The following is a 19,664-nucleotide window of genomic DNA, read 5'->3' on the forward strand; positions in this document are numbered from 1 at the left end:
TTGATAAAAATGTTCCCGTTTGATGGACATATAGTGTCGCCACCAAACGGTTACATTACTATATACTTAAAGTAAACTGCTAAACTGACAGCGTGTTGACAACAGAGGTTGACAGCGTTAGTTTATTAGAGTTGTGAAGAAATATTTTAGAAAAACAAAGCATAATTTTTATTTTGTTTCTACACATAAATAACAATAATAATTAAACCAAAATTGCTGGTTATAATTTTAACACTTTTCGGCTCGAAGGTTTATTTTTCAAACCTAATCTCTTTAACGAATCCGTTGTTCTTAAACAAATATTATCGAGTACAGGTTTTGCAGCTGTAGTTATAATAAATCTGCAAACTGCATCTCTGTGTTCAGTGCAGGAGAATATAGTGTTTTTAAGAAGGTGAGGATGTATCCAGTCAATTAATTTTTTGCAAATATTTTCCCCTTTCAGGCAAGGTACTAAATTTTGAATTGTTGATGTTAATTTATAAATAACGCCAACAAAACGCTCGTTAGGGCTTATTAGTCCGCCTAGATTTTGATAAGTAATTAATTTTAAAAGCGGTCCTGGTGTTGTTGTGGATAAAAATTGTCTGCTACATTCATCACAAGCAAATTTTTGTTCTACCTTCTTGATAATATATCCGGACAAAAATGCAACAGATGCAGACATAATATTATTTGCAGGTATGAAATATTCACTCAAGTGGTAGATTTCATCTCTTATAATGATGGGTAAGAGTATCTCCTCGTCAATTTCGTCACTGTTTTCTTCATTTCTTTTTTCCAAAGTTGAAATAGTAGATCTACTAACATAACCACTTTTTTCTGCTGGATTTGACGATGCAGAAACTTTTACAATTCCGCAACGGAGAATTTGCCGTAGTGCATATTCCGCTGCCCTGGCATCTGTTTGATCCTGCGAACCACCTCTCAATCTGATATGGGAAAATGTAGCTTCTATAGCATCAGAACTAAATGAACGTGTCAACACGTAATAAAATCCTGCTTGGGTAAGCAAAAACTTGATGCATAAGTAAGTACTTTTAGAGGTGAACTGAAGTGCATGGGCAGTCTCTTTACTAAGTCCCTTTAAACCAATCCGCGCTGAACAGTTCTGGATGTCTTCAATATAATTTGGAAACGTGATATTTAACCAATGGAGACGTTCATCATCAACATTTATAAACGGAGCAACGCTGCTGTCTAAAGAATGAATATAATGTTGTTTGTTTGATACATTATGCACTTGAAAAAAATTATACATCATTTCCATAAAGTTTACAGTGCTGGAGACTCCTGAGAAATTACTGTCACCTGAATCTTTTAAAAATCTTAGTGATGAAGTAACTGTAGGATGAAATACTTGAATTGCTCTTAGTACGTTCATCTTTTCGAAATTTGATGGGAATAAATGTTTTTTCGTAGGTATTTTACAGGTTTTACAGGCATATCCTTCTGTAATTCATAAAGTTGTTTGAGATAACCTGACGAAATCATGCCTTCTGAAGAAAATAAATTATGATCTAAAAACAAATTTCTGGTATTTTTTATGGCATGACAGAAATCAAAACTCAAGAATAATGGAAGTTGTTCTAAAATAGGATGATTAATGCAATTTTTTAGAGAGTCATCACCAAATTTTTTGAACAGGGCAACATTTATTGATGCGTTATCTGTAACAAGTCTCAGAACAATAAATCCACAATCTGTTACAAATTGTAACACATTCTTAGTCAGTGAATATAACTCATCTGCCGTCAACGTAGAATGGAAGAAGTAACCTGTAGGTATGGTATACCTTGTGGACAATCCGTGTATCACAAAACAAAGCATTTTGTTTGCTACTTTAGGTTTTTCACCAATTGTTTTTTCAGGTTTTGATGTGTCAAGACCATAAATTCTATCTTCTGATCGGCTATAATGTAGTTTTTCAGTGATTGACATGTCATCTAGAATTAAAGAGCAGACTCTTTCTATTGGTTGAGATAGTTGTGCTATCTCTGTACATAAACGTTTCTTAATTAGTTCATTTTGCCCCTGGTAATCACCTATGTACCTTGAAATGGTGGCTTTGGAGGGTAGTTTAATCAAATTGTTATGACAAAATTTATAGCCTTTAGGGCTGCAGAATCTCCATACTGTACACATACGGACGGTAATTTCTGACCATCTTGGTATTTTTTTATTATAATTTTTTAGAATGTCTAAAATAAATAAAGATTTCAATGTTTAATGTTTTTAATGTAGTGACCTGTTCTTCCAAATGATTTACTTTTGATAGACATTGCGAATATTTTGCCTGCATTCTCTTAAGCTGTAACTTTAATACCTTACATTGATATTTGAGATCCTGAAACTCTTTGTTTTCATCAGACTGCATTTGTGAAATTTGATTAGAATTTTGTTGTTCTAAAACTACAGTCGGCTTTGGACCTGGTAGGATGTTAGTAGAATCAGTAATCTGAAATATATAAGGCTATAGTAAAGTGTATGTTGCCAACGGAAATTTGTTTTTATCTACGTTAAAAGTGGGAACTGCGTTTTTGCAAAGGCGCATTCGTTTTGCTTTGGCATCGAAACAGTCTCTTCCAAAATGGTTGGAACATAACACTGTGTAATCACTTATTTTACTCGAATCTACAATAATGTTTTAACGAGTTGTTACATTTTTTCCATTTTACAAACCACAATACTAATTTTAACGACTCCATCCATTTGTTTCGCACATTAACATCATTTGGAATGCTAAAAAATGGTTTTTCTGCATTTCCGCAAACAAAACATTTTCGTCCCATCGTGGAAATATCAAATGAATTTGAAAAAGTCAAATTTACATTTGAAAATGATAGTTCACGTAGAGCTATGGAGATGGTGCAGTCGTATGTTCACCGCGGCCTCCTTTGCGGGAACAACTTTTTACAAAATTGAAACGGCCTTATCTCGAGAGATCGATGGAGTTGGTGATGTAAAAAGTATCACTTCATTTACAATTTCAAAAATTGATTCGTGTACGCAATATTGCAAACTGTGTAGTTTGCTCAAATCGTATAATCGTGAATCGCAATAAGAAAAAAAAGTCGATATTTAAATTATAAACACGATGATTTGTTACAGTTTTTATTTTATTAGGTACTTATACAATTTGACAATTCGCACATTCTTTCCCTGAATACTTGAGGTTTAATTATCATTGTAAAAATAATGTAATAAATACATCTAAAAAGAAAGAGGTTTTTAAGAAAAAATAAATAAATAAAATAAAAATTAAATTACAAAAAGGAAAAAAGTTAATGCTGGCAAAGAGAAATAAACAGACAGGCATGATAATGTAATTATGGTAATTACTTTATACAAGAATAAATATAAAAATAAGAACAGCACCTGTTAAATTGTTTAATAATTTCAAAAATTTTACGAAAAAAACGCATTTTACCTAACAACTTAACCCGTAAACGTAATATCATATAAAGTAAAATTTTTATTTAAAAAAAAAATATTACAAAAAAAAATACATATTTGTCGACTCGCATAAAGTGCAGGTAATTGGTATGGGTCGACGCAGGTAAGAATAATTAAGGAATTCATGAAACCGGAAGTCCATAGGCATTAAGCGAAAAAAGATATTTGACAAAATGTACGGCTTGGGTCATTTTTACCCACGTGCGACTGCTTATGGGTTAAGCAACGTCTCAAAATAAAACTCAAGATTGTGTAGGTCAAAAAAAATATATATATACATGATGAATAAAAAAATTGTTTATTGAGTGAAGGTCTGCTTATATAATTTTTTGTTACGTGTAGTTTGTTTCTTATTATTTTTATATTTAATTTTACCACAACAACGGAATCATATATAATAAATTTTTTATATTTATTTCATAACCACCGTTGTTGTTCGTTTGCGACGACTTTTTAAACAAAAAGTGTGTTATGTTTACTATCTTTTCCAAGAATTCCAAAGACGAGGGAGAGAATAAGGCGCACAACAGGGATCCTGTATGAAAATTCATCGGACAAAGATTTTACCTTTTATTGTGAAAATTACATTTTTATACTATTTGTACAATTCCACTGGAAAAGCAGTCTTAAACAAGCAAAACCGGCAAAAATATTGTAACAAAACTGCCAAATTTCAAATATTTTAGACGTCAGTTGGGCGCCCTCATTCGGTCATAAAGCGAACGACCACCCACGAAAACGGGTCACGAAAAACGGCGAGCCGTCTCTACTGATTGATATCTATGCTGTGTTGTAGGTTAGGAAATAAAGCACTTCAACACAGTACTCGGGCGTGTTTACTGCAATTAGATCTTATGATGTTAACCATCTTTAGGTCGTCTGCGTATATGAAACATTTGCAGTTGTTTTACAACATCATTGAAGAAAATTGCAAACAGCAAAGGACCCAAGTTAGAGCTTTGAACAGCCCCACTATTTACAATAAACTCAAAAGACTTAAATCCAGCATACTCAACGAACTGCCTTCTTCCCATAATCATTGATTTTAATATGAGTAATACTTATACTATCACAAAATCCATATACAGAGTCATCAAAATTGATTGAGAGAGTTGGTAAACCTGAACTTGAATAATTTGGTTTATTAAGTTGTATAAAAATATTAGCTGTCAGATCTGAAGTTTCAATTTTCAAATTTCAAAACTCAGTGGAGTCTTTTTTCGTTTTTTTTTTTTTATATTAGTTGTCAGATTTCAAGTTACGAATTTTAGATCCGTTCATTTCTGGAATTTATTCTCAAGGATGCAAGTAGCAATAAGGCATAGGGTGCGCATCGACCAAGGCGATTCGTACCAACGTTAAAACCGTTCGCAACTTTCCAAGAAGGTAACTTTCGTATTCGCAACTGATTCAGGTGAGTTCGACAATCAACCCCCAGTTCTTTTGTGACGCCACTGAATTCATTGCCATATAACCTTAAAAAAATCTGTCATAAGGTTGACAAACTTCACGACAAAAACAGGGAGTACCAACTCTCTCAATCAATTTTGATGACGCTTTTGTCAAATCCGTGTATAGCACATCTACCTGCAAACCATCATCTAAAGCAGTAGACATAAACTGAGTAAATTCATATAGATTTGTGACAGTCGATCTTCCTTTGACAAAACCATGTTGTTCTTGTACTATATAGTTTATAACATGAGAATATATAATGTTAGATAAGATACATTCAAATAGTTTTGCAAAGTTTGACAATAGGCATCTTGCATCTTTTTGAGTAAAGCCAGAAAATGATTCAGCAGAACTCGTAAAAAGTGTATGTGATTATTTATAGTGCGGCAATAAATTATTAAAAATTAATTTTGAAATCACGCGCACTTTTGGGCGTGACGTCATAAGCCATACATTGTTGCCAAGTCGATGATGTTTGCCTATTAATATAGGGATTTTTGTGGTCGGCTGTACTGTCAAGTGCAGGTCTGCCAAAAAACAGCATTGGACAAAATAGCGCACGATTAAAAAGCTGCGACAAAAAAGCGCCGAGACAAAAAGCGCTGTAAAAAATGGCGTAGGACAATATCATTTTGAGTCTAAAGGGCGCTAGGTCAAATTAGCATGCGACTAAATAATCTGCGACAATTAATCATTTTAATTGTATTATGTATTGTCTTATTATTACTAGGCATATAAAACACGTCAGAAAAGGGTAGACAAGCGAGCATGATGTCCTGATGTGAATATTAATGTGAATATTGACGTAAATGTTAAAAATTACCTTTCTCTTATACCTGCTTATATTCAGTCTATTATTAGCATTGTTTGGCATTGCTAAAATACATCAATATATCATCGAATAAGTTATTTGTTTCAGTATCTTATCGAATGAGATACTGATTGCTAAGAGACCAGTATTTCATTGCTTTACGAATTTACTAATAAACCACTATTTATCATGAAAATGTACAACGCATTTATGAAATTCAAAAACTGGTGCAGAACCAGTCGATGGTCCTTGAAGTTCAACGGAGTGGTTCTCCTTCGTCGCCGTTTCCACACCATTTTCCACAACATCACATGAAGACGCACTGACAGAAGAATCTATTAGTATTTTTCGGGCCATTTTTATCTTCTGCTCTAAAGAATCTTCCACGTAGCCTGTTGCAACTTTATCAGAGGACCATCCACCAAACCCTTTAAGCGTGGTCATGTCAGCTCCCTGGTCCGCCAAAATAGTTGCTGAAGATCGTCTTAAACAATGACCCGTGTATTGTTGCCTACTCGCTGTACTGTACATTTTCCATTGCGCATTCCTAAAAATACATAGGGATGTGTGACTTTCGATGGTCGGAGAGCCGCATATTTTCTATATAACTCTACACCATTTACACAGCTTTCGGACAAAACCGTAAATACACGCTTCTGGTGAATTTTCGTATGCGGAAGTATAACAACTAGGACATTTCCTTCTTCTCGAATATTCGTTATAGTTTTAAAACATAAAAGCCTGTATGTACCTTCATCATGAGAAATTTTTCGTCAGGAGCTTCTTTCAAGGATTTCAATATTTCCTCTCTCCTAAGCACTTTTGACTTCTTGGCTTCATAACCAACATGCTTCTTTTTTAAGAACGCTGTCAGCCGACAATAACTGCTAATGTTTACATTATCATAAGCTTTCAAGCTTCCTTTCAACCTAAAGTATTGGGACCATAGGGTAGATGACTAGTATCTTTCCGCCTGTCAGAACAATTTTACTATTAACAAAAGTACAAAGAAAAATTAAAAACCTTAACCTGGTCTGCAAAATACGCCAATAACACTTCCTCACAAACAACGTCGGTTGACCTGTCCCTCAGCCATTGCTTAAACAATTGATATTCACGATCGTATAGCTCTTTGGTAGTATCAGGAAGCAAATTCTGCAGCACACTTAATGCCTTTTTACGGATTTCTTCCGGAATTTCCATTTTTTCTTTGATAAAACTTGATGACAGTTTTTTTTAATTCCACAATTGTTTATTTACAGTGCTGTCATAGTAACTGTCGCCAACTACATATTTTTATTCCGAATATATTGAAATTTTATGTAGGAAATTAAAGAATATAAGCAGGTATAAGAGAAAATTTAATATTATACACATGACAAAAATGCCAGTATAGGCTCGTGAGTCAGTATAACACTCGCACTATCGTGCTCGTGCCATACATACTCACTCACCTATACTGGTTTATTTTTGTCACTTGTATAATACGCACTATCGTGCTCGTGTCATACATACTCACTCACCTATACTGGCTTATTTTGTTACTTGTATAATACATAACTATTACTAGTCCAATAAGACGTCTCAAAACGGTAATACTATGGCCTCATAATAGATCGGTTGTGAATAAACTACACAAAATCAACTCAACTTTAATTCAGAACTAGAAACAGACTACTCAAAAATTAAACAAATAATAAACGATTATAGCGACAAGTTTAACGCCACAGATTTCAAGTAGTTTTCAACATTTGCAAATGAGTACTCCGAAACCAATACTTCCAGCCGCTTTCTCAGCTGAACATATTTACAGTTGGCCGATTCTCGATCTTTTATTCCAGATCTGTACCTCGCCATATGCATCTCTGTAGAACTTTGTTCCCTTTTTAACTATCTAATAAGCTTATAGATTTGAGAGTGTTGGCAATCCAAAGAGTGTTTGAAAGAGTTGTGGCAAGCTTCTAACGAGTTGTTCGACCTTGGTAGGTCAGTTGACATTCGATCAAACAGATTCCAGATGTTGATATCGTACCTAGGCCTCAAATTATGCATTCGTTGCCCGACGTAAGTTTTCTCCCCATATTCTACTAAAGGTAGCAGTTCATGAGGAAAATTTCACAGATAATCTCCAACGCAAACTACACGTCCCTTTCAGGTACAAATGCGAGAGCAAGCAACATTTTACATCCTACTCTGACTTCGCTGTTGTTTTTATAAAAGTCCGTTAGATGGGTTTGCTGAATTTTTCGTCATAAATTTTGGCTTAGATGAAAAAAAAGGCCGATGGTTCTTGCTCGCCCGAAACACATTCTGACTGTATTCAAAGATGCTATTTCGAAGTCCACCAAAACTGTTTCTGGGCCCAAGTTTGGTTCCACTTCCAGTATGCTTTCAAAAAATTTCATGTAAGTTTGTTCTTGCTTGTTGGGCAATAGACCGAATATCATAGGAATCGCTTTTCCCTCTATTATTGCGTGCACGGTAAATAATTGTTGAAATAACGGAGGCGAGGTCTTGAATGTACCGTCGATCGCCCAGTGGCGAAACTCCTTTAATATGTCCAAATTCGTTCTGGTGCCAAAAACAAGAATTCTTTGGTTATCTCCCAAGCCTGTGTGTAAGAGAAGAAAATTTTCATCTCTCCGAAATCCTGTGGTGCTCTTCAATTATGACTTCCTCCCGGCAGGTAAAATTACCAGAGTTCCTCGTATTTTTATTTCGAATTCTTTGAATCGATTTTCGGGAAGAGTCGTATGTCGGTAAGAGGACTGCGGCTTCTTCGGAAGTACCTCCGATGGACCTTTGAATTATCTGCCTTGGTTTTAAATTAGAAGTTTCTGCCAATTCTCACCCTTCCGACTTCTCTCTTCGCCGGATCTGAGCCGTGACTATGAGCCGTTGTTGGAGTTGGTTCATTTGAATTTTCTAACACTATCAATCTCCCTTTGCATCCCTTTTGGTAACACCTCCAAGAAACGGAATGGGCGTTCTCTTTGTCTTTACGGGAGCGGTAACCACCATAAATAGTTATTTACATTATGAGTACGGTAGGTAACATTTTGCAGGTTGAGGTCCTAATTTGCCACCCGACGCGAAGCGGAGGGTGGCATGGGACCGAAACCTGCAAAATGCCTAACGCACGAAAATTGTATTCAATTTTTTCCCCGACATTGAGTTTATTTTAAAAAATATTTCATTTTAAAAATATTTTCCGAAATGGCAAGAAATGACGTGACAGTTTCGGGACTTGACGTTTACTAAAGGAATCTATAATACCGACAGCCACGAGATGGCGCCATGTGATTTTTTTTTAAATAATTCATTTTTTCTAATTCAAAAGTTTTGATTGAACAAAACATGATGTAAAGTAAGTGTTCTAGTATGTTTTCTTTTATTATTTGTACAGAACTTTTTTTATTAGAGCTTCTACGGGCTAATGCATATTGAGTTACTTTGGCACCCAAAGGCGGTAAAGCGACGGTAAATTGATATTTGGTGCGTAAAGTCACTGTTACGCGGCATGTCAAACGTGTGTGAATGTTTTGTTTTTGTACGACCATCGCTTTTTCGATCATTTACCGTATAGGTTTCCATACAAGTAAGTTCAGTTTACGGGTTGCTACGACTAACAACTAAGAGGCGAACGGTAAGTAAATTACTTACTGTTCAGCTGAACGGTAAGTAATCATGCATTCAAGATTTTTTTTATTTTAAATTCCATGCGTGTTCGACTTCAACATTTTCGCTTTCGGAATCACTCATGATTGATATTTTAAGCAAATAAATCACTCACTAATAGTCGCGGAAAGAAAATGAACTCGAAATCAAGCCAGATCAAATCTAAATCGACAGCGGTCAAAATGGAAACTGATTTTTAAAATTGTTGTTTATACTAATCGAAACCATAGTAACAAATTTTAAATTAAAAAACGACCTTGTTGATGTTTAAAAAAAACGAGACGGCTAAAAGATAAAAATAGTTATTTACATTCGCGTGTGGTAACTTACATTTTACAGCGCGAAATAAATTTGAAGCACGACGGCGAAGCCGGAGTGCTTTAATGATTGAGCGCTGTAAAATGGTTAACGCACAAGATTTGTATTAAACTTTTTGGCCGACAATTTTTAAAAATTATTTATATTTTTTATTAAATTTCACATAAAGTCAGAAATAAAACAAACATAACTGTCAATGAATATGTCAATTACAGTGATCTGTAACTGGTGCACAAAAATATACAAGATGGCGTAGCTCCGTTTGAACTAAAAAATATTCGAAATTATATGATACATTGCTGTTCAACAATAAATAACTTATGTATTTGGTGTTTTAATCATTATATTTTCGTTGTGTAAAGAGATTTTTATTTATAAACGTCTAGGAAGAGCGGACAATTTGGGCAATTTTTACGCACGCCGGGTGGTAAACATCCAGGATGACTGTAAATTTGATGTTTCCGAAGATGTCATTTGAATGTTAATTTGACGTTTACATGTCAGGAGGCCAAAAAAAAAATTTAAAATTTTGTATGGGAATCGCCATTTCGTATCAATTTGAATAGTTGGCGTCCTGACGGAACCTGTCGCCTGACTGACGTGTCATACAAAACTATTTCTTCCCTGCGATTGTGAAAAGTATTATTGCATTTCAAATCGTTGTTTGTTTTTTCGTAACAAAAAACGTCGTTTATTTAAAAAAAAAGTGTTGGTTAAAGTGAATTTAGTTACGCATTGCGAAATTTTCTTATTAATTTTGATCTGCCATTCTATTTACGTATCTTCACTTTGTTGGTTTCGACAAAACCTCAAACTTTACCGTTATGCGAGGATTTAATTTGAAATTTTCAATATTTTAAAATTCTCAAGACAAAATTTACGGATTTGATTGAAAATGTGAAAATAATTCTGTGTCGTTTTATGAAGTTCATTACAATGCCGAGAAGACGACAAGCTGACATAGGTCCACGAAGTCAATCAAATATGCGACGAACTACCTCAGGTGCAAATCGCAATGATTTATTTCATGGGTAATTCGGATACGGAAGTTGATCAGCGTTGTGCTCATAATCAACATCATCAAACATTGAAGCGAGACATTGGGTGGTATGAATAAAAGTGAGTAGATACTCATATTCGAGGTACGAAATACCTAGAAAGAGTAATAATCTTATATACCTGAGCATCTACTCTATGTACTGAGTACTTACTTGGAAACATTGTATCTCCCCGGACACAAATTGAACATCTACGCGTTTTGTGAGCATTTAATCTAAAAATGAGCATCGGCGTGGCAAATGACTGAGCTGTCTGTAAAGCAGTTTAGAAAACGAGTAGGATCGTTGTAAGAGTGAGTTTTGACTAAATATGGGGACTTTCATGAACGTGGAACGTCGCCAAAAAGTGCATTCAGTTTGAAGAACACGTTAGGAGCGGGAATATCGAAAACTTTTCAGGTAATTAACTTTTATTTATGCATAAATTGTGCAGTGCGTTTTTTCTTTCACTGGCTATAGAGATTCCCATCTCAAGGTGTCTACCCCATACTAACTTATATTTTGGTGACCCGATTTTTGCCTTGATGGTTGAACACTGTTTTCCTTTTTTGTTGTATCGAGATGCTACTTGAGCATCAAGTGTTATATACCTATTTGCATCATCTAGAAAAACTAGAAATATTTTGGTTTGATATTCGAGTAGATACTTCGTATTTCGAGTATGAGTATCCACTGAGTTTTATTTATATCAACCATTGTCAAACAACTGATCGAACGTTTTTTCGATAGAACTTCCTTCGCACCAAAAGTATAATGTAACATATTCAGCATTTTCGAGTTGCGTCTTTCCTTCACACAATTTTCTGATGACCAAATCAACATTTATAATCAACACGTATATCACCTTGGATTGGTGCAGTGTAACTAATACTAAAAATAACTGTATTGTATCTCCAAAATTATCTGCGAAAATCGAGTGAGCCGTCCCATCAATTTTTAATGATTAACAATTTACCATGCTTACAATAACTTTAAAACGTCTGCAAGATCTCAAAGTATTCATTTCTGCAACTCTTGAGTTATTCAATAAAATAAATTGATTGATCCATATATTTTTTTAAGTCACTGTAAAAGCAAATCTAAAAAATTGGTCCAAAGAGTTTAGACAGTACTTCCCTCGCTGTCGGAAACGTGACGACTACATGTCTATTAAGTTTTTTTTTTCGCAGTGGATTTCAAAGCATTCGGTTTTGTAGTTCCTGAGTAAACCAATAAAATAAATTTACGCATTAATTATTTTTTTGAGTCACTCGGTATATGCAAATTCAAAAAATGTGAATGGAATGATAAATTACAAGTACAGACTCATCATATTTTGTATATTCTAGATAGGATTTATTCGGCAAACTTTTGAGCTGACGTCATCAATTTTTTGGAGAAGATAACCACATATATTTTGACTAAAAATTTATTATGCTCTTTATAACCTTAAAACATTTGCAAGATTTCAAAACATTCGATTCTGTAGTTCCTGATTAAAACAATAAAATATATTTACGCATTCATTAATTTCTTTGGGTCACCCTGTATATGCAAATCCAAAAAATATGAATGGAATGATAAATCACAAGAAGAAACTCACCATATTTTGTACATTTTAGGTAGAATTTCTTCAACAAAATTTTGTGGTGACGTCATACATTTTTTTAGGGGGGACGACCAAATACATTTTGATAAAAAATTTACCATGTTTATGATAATTTTAAAACATCTTTAAGATTTCAAAGCATTCGGTTTTGTAATTCCTGAGTAAATCAGTAAAATACATTTACTCATTCATTAATTTTTTTGAGTCACCGTGTATATGCAAATCCTAAAAATATTAATGGAGTGATATATCACAAGTACATACTCATCCTATTTTGCACATTCTAGATAGGATTTATTCGCCAAACTTTTGAACTGACGTCATCAAGTTTTTGGAGGGGATAACCAAATATATTTTGCAACATTTCAAAACATTCAGGTTAGCAGATTCAAAATTAAATTTCAAAACGTTGTTTTATAATTTTGATTTTTTTTCCAAAAATCTGGACGTTTCGGGTAGAAACTCAATTCGGAGTCGTAAAACACTATGTTATTTTATACAATTTAAAACCGATTTACTATGTACAATTTTAAAGTGACGTCATCGCATTAGTGGTAGGGATGATTAGACAAATTTTGGTTAGTGTTTTACCATCTACATGATATTCCTAATATAAGTACAAAATTTTACAACAATCGGTCCAGTACTTTCGGAGATTATCTGTCCAATAAAAATCCGGGATGGCAGATAGACGGATAGACGGACAGACGGACAGACAGACGGAAATGGGAGACCTATTTCTTCGTCTTCTAGGGATCATGAAAGATCGAGAAAAGGTAAAAGTAGAGAGTCGGCCGACGGACTCGATTACAATACTTCCTTTGCTTACGCTCGGGAAGTAAAAATATGAATGCAATGATAAATTACAAATATATACTGATGATATTTTGCACATTTTAGATAGGGTTTATTCGGCAAAATTTTGAGATGACGTCATCAAGTTTTTGGGCTTGATAAACAGATATATTTTGAAAAGCTACCATGCTTACAGTAACTTCAAAACGTCTGCAATATTTCAAAATATGCAGTTTTGCAATTCTTGATTCAGTCAATAAAATAAATTGACCCAGTGATTAAATAATGTTTTGGGACACCCCGTTTAAGCAAAACTAAAAAAATATTAATGCAGTGATAAATCACAAGTAAAAACTCATCATATTTTGCACGTTTCAGATAGGATTTATTCAGCAAAATTTTCCGGTGACGTCATCAATTTTTTAGGGAGAATGAACAAATACATTTTAATCAAAAAATTACCATGCTTATGATAACAATAAAGCATCTCCAAGATTTCAGAACATTCGGTTTTGCAATTCCTGATTAAATCAATAAAATTAATTCACCCATTCATTAATTTTTTTGAGCAAATCTAAAAAATATGAATGGAATAATAAATCACAAGTATAGACTCATCCTATTTTGGACATTTTAGATAGGATTCATTTGGCAAATTTTGGGCTGACGTCATCAATTTTTTGGAGAAGATAAGTAAAAATATTTTGAACAAAAATTTATTATGCTTATCATATGTTTAAAACATCTGCAAGTTTTCAAAGCATTCGGTTTTGCAGATTCAAAATTAAATTGTAGGTGAAACGAAGTTCACCGGGTCAGCTAGTCTATATTCATAAAAATGAATCGCCGAAATGTATGTACGCCCATAACTTGAGAACGACTGCACCGAATCGGACGATTCTTTTTTTTACGTGTTCCTTATCGTCAGGAGAAGGTTTATATGTAAGAATATTTATGAAAAATGAGACCGGTTAAAGATAAAAAATTTTTAAAAATTTTGCACGGGAATCGCCACTTCCAATGAATTTGAATAGTTGGCCATTCCTGACGGACATGTCGCCTGACTGACGTGTCACACAAAACTATTTCTTCCGTGCGATGGTGAAAAGTATTATTGCAATTCAAGTCGTTGTTTGTTTTTTCGTAACAAAAAACGTCGTTTATTTCAAGAAAAGTGTTCGTTAAAGTGAATTCAGTTACGCATTGCGAAAGTTTCTTATTAATTTTGATCTGCCATTCTATTTACCTATGTTCACTTTGTTGGTTTCGACAAAACCTCAAACTTTACCGTTATTCGAGGATTTGATTTGAAGTTTTCAGTATTTTAAAATTCTCAAGACAAAATTTACAGATTTGATTGACTGCGAAAATAATTCTGTGTCGTTTTATGAAGTTCATTACAACGCCGAGAAGACGACAAGCTGACATAGGTCCACGAAGTCAATGAAATGTGCGACGAACTACCTCAGGTACAAATCGCAATGATTTATTTCATGGGTAATTCGGATACGGAAGTTGATCAGCGTCGTGCTCATAATCAACATAATCAAACATTGAAGCGAGACATTGGGTTGTATGAATAAAAGTGAGTAGATACTCATATTCGAAGTACAAAGTACCTAGAAAGAGTAATAATCTTATATACCTGAGCATCTACTCTATGTACTGAGTATCTATTTGGAAACATTGTATCTCCCCGGACACAAATTGAATATCTACGCGTTTTGTGAGCATTTAATCTAAAAATGAGCATCGGCGTGGCAAATAACTGAGCTGTCTGTAAAGCAGCTTAGAAAACGAGCAGGATCGTTGTAAGGGTGAGTTTTGACTAAATATGGGGACTTTCATGAACGTGGAACGTCGCCAAAAAGTGCATTCAGTTTGAAGAACACGTTAGGAGCGGGAATAGCGAAAATTTTTCAAGTAATTAACTTTTATTTATGCATAAATTGTGCAGTACGTTTTTTCTAACACTGGCCATTGAGATTCCCATCTCAAGGTGTCTACCCCATACTGACTTATATTTTGGTGACCCGATTTTTGCCTTGATGCTTGAACACTGTCACTGTTTTCCTTTTTTGTTGTATCGAGATGATACTTGAGCATCAACTGTTACCTACTGAAGTATTAGCATCATCTAGAAAAACTAGAAATATTTTGATTTGATATTCGAGTAGATACTTCGTATTTCGAGTATGAGTATCTACTGAGTTTTATTTATATCAACCATTGTCAAACAACTGATCGAACGTTTTTTCGATAGAACTTCCTTCGCACCAAAAGTATAATGTAACATATTCAGCATTTTCGAGTTGAGTCTTTTCTTCACACAATTTTGTGATGACCCAATCAACATTTACGAACAACACGTATATCACCTTGGATTGGTGCAGTGTAATTAATACTAAAAATAACTGTATTGTATCTCCAAAATTATCTGCGAAAATCGAGTGAGCCGTCCCATCAATTTTTAATGATTAACAATTTACCATGCTTACAATAACTTTAAAACGTCTTCAAGGTCTCAAAGTATTCATTTCTGCAACTCTTGAGTTATTCAATAAAATAAATTGACATCCATATATTTTTTTAAGTCACTGTAAAGGCAAATCTAAAAAATTGCTCTAAAGAGTTTAGACAGTAGTTCCCTCGCTGTCAGAAACGTGACGACTGCATGTCTATTATGTTTTTTCTTTTTTTCGCAGTGGATTTCAAAGCATTCGGTTTTGTAGTTCCTGCGTAAACCAATAAAATAAATTTACGCATTCATTATTTTTTTGAGTCACTCGGTCTATGCAAATTCAAAAAATGTGAATAGAATGATAAATTACAAATACAGGCTCATCATATTTTGTATATTCTAGATAGGATTTATTCGGCAAACTTTTGAGCTGACGTCATCAGTTTTTTGGAGAAGATAACCACATATATTTTGACTAAAAATTTATTATGCTTTTTATAACCTTAAAACATTTGCAAGATTTCAAAACATTCGATTCTGTAGTTCCTGATTAAACCAATAAAATATATTTACGCATTCATTAATTTTTTTGGGTCACCCTGTATATGCAAATCCAAAAAATATGAATGGAATGATAAATCACTAGGAGAGACTCATCATATTTTGTACATTTTAGATAGGATTTATTCAGCGAAATTTTGTGGTGATGTCATAATTTTTTTAGGGGAGATGAGCAAATACATTTTGATCAAAAACTTACCAGGCTTATGACAACTTTAAAGAATCATCAAGATTTCAAAGCATTCGGTTTTGTAGTTCCTGAGTAAATCAATAAAATAAATTTACGCATTCATTAATTTTTTTGAGTCACCCTGTATATACAAATCCCAAAAATTTGAATGGAGTGATAACTAACAAGTACAGACTCATCATATTTTGTACAGTTTAGATAGGATTTAGTCGGCAAACTTTCGAGCTGACGTCATCAATTCTTTTGAGGGGATAAGCAAATATGTTTTGACTAAACATTTATTATGCTCTTTATAACCTTAAAACATCTGCAAGATTTCAAAGCATTCGGTTTTGTTGTTCCTGATTAACTCAATAAAATAAATTCACGCATTCATTAATTTTTTTGATTCACCCTGTATATGGAAAATGAAAAAATTTGAATGGAATGATAAATCACAAGAAGAAACTCACCATATTTTGTACATTTTAGGTAGAATTTATTCAACAAAATTTTGTGGTGACGTCATAAATTTTTTTAGGGAGGACGACCAAATACATTTTGATAAAAAATTTACAGTGCTTATGATAATTTTAAAACATCTTTAAGATTTCAAAGCATTCGGTTTTGTAATTCCTGAGTAAATCAGTAAAATACATTTACTCATTCATTAATTTTTTTGAGTCACCCTGTATATGCAAATCCAAAAAATATTAATGGAGTGATATATCACAAGTACATACTCATCATATTTTGCACATTCTAGATAGGATTTATTCGGCAAACTTTTGAACTAACGTCATCAAGTTTTTGGAGGGGATAACCAAATATATTTTGACTAAAGATTTATGATGCTCTTTATAGCCCTAAAACATCTGCAACATTTCAAAACATTCAGGTTAGCAGATTCAAAATTAAATTTCAAAATGTTGTTTAATAATTTTAATTTTTTTCCAAAAATCTGGACGTTTCGGGTAGAAACTCAATTCGGAGTCGTAAAACACTATGTTATTTGATACGATTTAAAACCGATTTACTATGTACAATTTTGAAGTGACGTCATCGCATTAGTGGTGGGGATGATTAGACAAATTTTGGTTAGCGTTTTACCATCTACATGATATTCCTAATATAAGTACAAAATTTCACAACAATCGGTCGAGTACTTTCGGAGATTATCTGTCTAATAAAAATCCGGGATGGCAGACAGACGGACAGACAAACGGAAATGGGAGACCTATTTCTTCGTCTTCTAGGGATCATGAAAGATCGAGAAAAGGTAAAAGTAGAGAGTCGGCCGACGGATTCGATTACAATACTTCCTTTGCTTACGCTCGGGAAGTAAAAATATGAATGCAACGATAAATTACGAATATATACTGATGATATTTTGCACATTTTAGATAGGATTTATTCGGCAAAATTTTGAGATCACGTCATCAAGTTTTTGGGCTTGATAAACATATATATTTTGAAAAGCTACCATGCTTACAGTAACTTCAAAACGTTTGCGATATTTCAAAATATTCAGTTTTGCAATTCTTGATTCAGTCAATAAAATAAATTGACCCAGTGATTAATTGTTTTGGGACACCCCGTTTAAGCAAAACTAAAAAAATATTAATGCAGTGATAAATCACAAGTAAAAACTCATCATATTTTGCACATTTCAGATAGGATTTATTCAGCAAAATTTTCCGGTGACGTCATCAATTTTTTAGGGAGAATGAACAAATACATTTTGATCAAAAAATTACCATGCTTATGATAACATTAAAGCTTCTCCAAGATTTCAGAACATTCGGTTTTGCAGTTCCTGATTAAATCAATAAAATTAATTCACCCATTCATTAATTTTTTTGAGTCACCCTATATAAGCAAATCTAAAAAATATGAATGGAATAATAAATCACAAGTATAGACTCATCCTATTTTGGACATTTTAGATAGGATTCATTTGGCAAATTTTGGGCTGACGTCATCAATTTTTTGGAGAGGATAAGTAAAAATATTTTGAACAAAAACTTATTATGCTTATCATATGTTTAAAACATCTGCAAGTTTTCAAAGCATTCGGTTTTGCAGATTCAAAATTAAATTGCAGGTGAAACGAAGTTCACCGGGTCAGCTAGTCTATATTAATAAAAATGAATCGCCGAAATGTATGTACGCCCATAACTTGAGAACGGCCACACCGAATCGGACGATTCTTTTTTTTTACGTGTTCCTTATCGTCTGGAGAAGGTTTATATGCAAGAAAATTTATAAAAAATTAGACGGCTAAAAGATAAAAAAAAATTTAAAAATTTTGCACGGGAATCGCCACTTCCGAAGAATTTGAGTAGTTGGCCATGCCTGACGGAGCTGTCGCCTGACTGACGTGTTACACAAAACTATTTCTTCCGTGCGATTGTGAAAAGTATTATTGCATTTCAAGTCGTTGTTTGTTTTTTCGTAACAAAAAACGTCGTTTATTTCAAGAAAAGTGTTGGTTAAAGTGAATTTAGTTACGCATTGCGAAAGTTTCTTATTAATTTTGATCTGCCATTCTATTTACGTATATTCACTTTGTTGGTTTCGACAAAACCTCAACCTTTACCGTTATCCGAGGATTTAATTTGAAATTTTCGATATTTTAAAATTCTCAAGACAAAATTTACAGATTTGATTGACTGTGAAAATAATTCTGTGTCGTTTTATGAAGTTCATTACAATACCGAGAAGACGACAAGCTGACATAGGTCCACGAAGTCAATGAAATGTGAGACGAACTACCTCAGGTACAAATCGCAATGATTTATTTCATGGGTAATTCGGATACGGAAGTTGATCAGCGTTGTGCTCATAATCAACATAATCAAACATTGAAAAGTGAGTAGATGCTCATATTCGAAGTACGAAGTACCTAGAAATAGTAATAATCTTATATACCTAAGCATCTACTCTATGTACTGAGTACCTACTTGGAATCATTGTATCTCCCCGGGCACAAATTGAACATCTACCTACGCGTTTTGTGAGCATTTAATCTAAAAATGAGCATCGGCATGGCAAATGACTGAACTGTCTGTAAAGCAGCTTAGAAAACGAGTAGGATCGTTGTAAAAGTGAATTTTGACTAAACATGGATACTTTCATGAACGTGGAGCGTCGTCAAAAGGTGCATTCAGTTTGAAAAACATATTAGCGGGGGGAATATCGAAAGCTTTTCAGGTAATTAACTTTTATTTATGCATAAATTGTGCAGTACGTTTTTTCTAACACTGTCCATAGAGATTCCCATCTCGAGGTGTCTACCCCATACTGACTTATAT

The 19,664-nt window shown here is 33.7% G+C and overlaps 1 protein-coding gene and 1 long non-coding RNA gene across 4 annotated transcripts in view; one reads left to right on the forward strand and one right to left on the reverse strand.

Moving 5' to 3' along the window:
* The window catches only part of LOC135120900 (MPN domain-containing protein CG4751-like), a 121,506-nt gene that overhangs the window by 19,373 nt on the left and 82,469 nt on the right, over positions 1-19,664 (reverse strand). The window lies entirely within an intron of this gene.
* On the forward strand, positions 98-2,167 carry LOC135120890 (uncharacterized). 2 transcript variants are annotated; one of them, XR_010278782.1, is made up of 5 exons: positions 98-394; positions 446-729; positions 787-1,374; positions 1,423-1,784; positions 1,872-2,167. It is a non-coding gene; the product is annotated as an uncharacterized LOC135120890 (long non-coding RNA). The 2 variants fall into 2 exon arrangements; XR_010278779.1 differs by having other exon boundaries at positions 98-729.

This window comes from Zophobas morio, unplaced genomic scaffold (genome assembly GCF_036711695.1).
Source record: "Zophobas morio isolate AGI-343-1 ecotype UQ-CSIRO unplaced genomic scaffold, CSIRO_AGI_Zmor_V1 ptg000005l, whole genome shotgun sequence".
Taxonomy (NCBI): Eukaryota; Metazoa; Arthropoda; class Insecta; order Coleoptera; family Tenebrionidae; genus Zophobas; species Zophobas morio.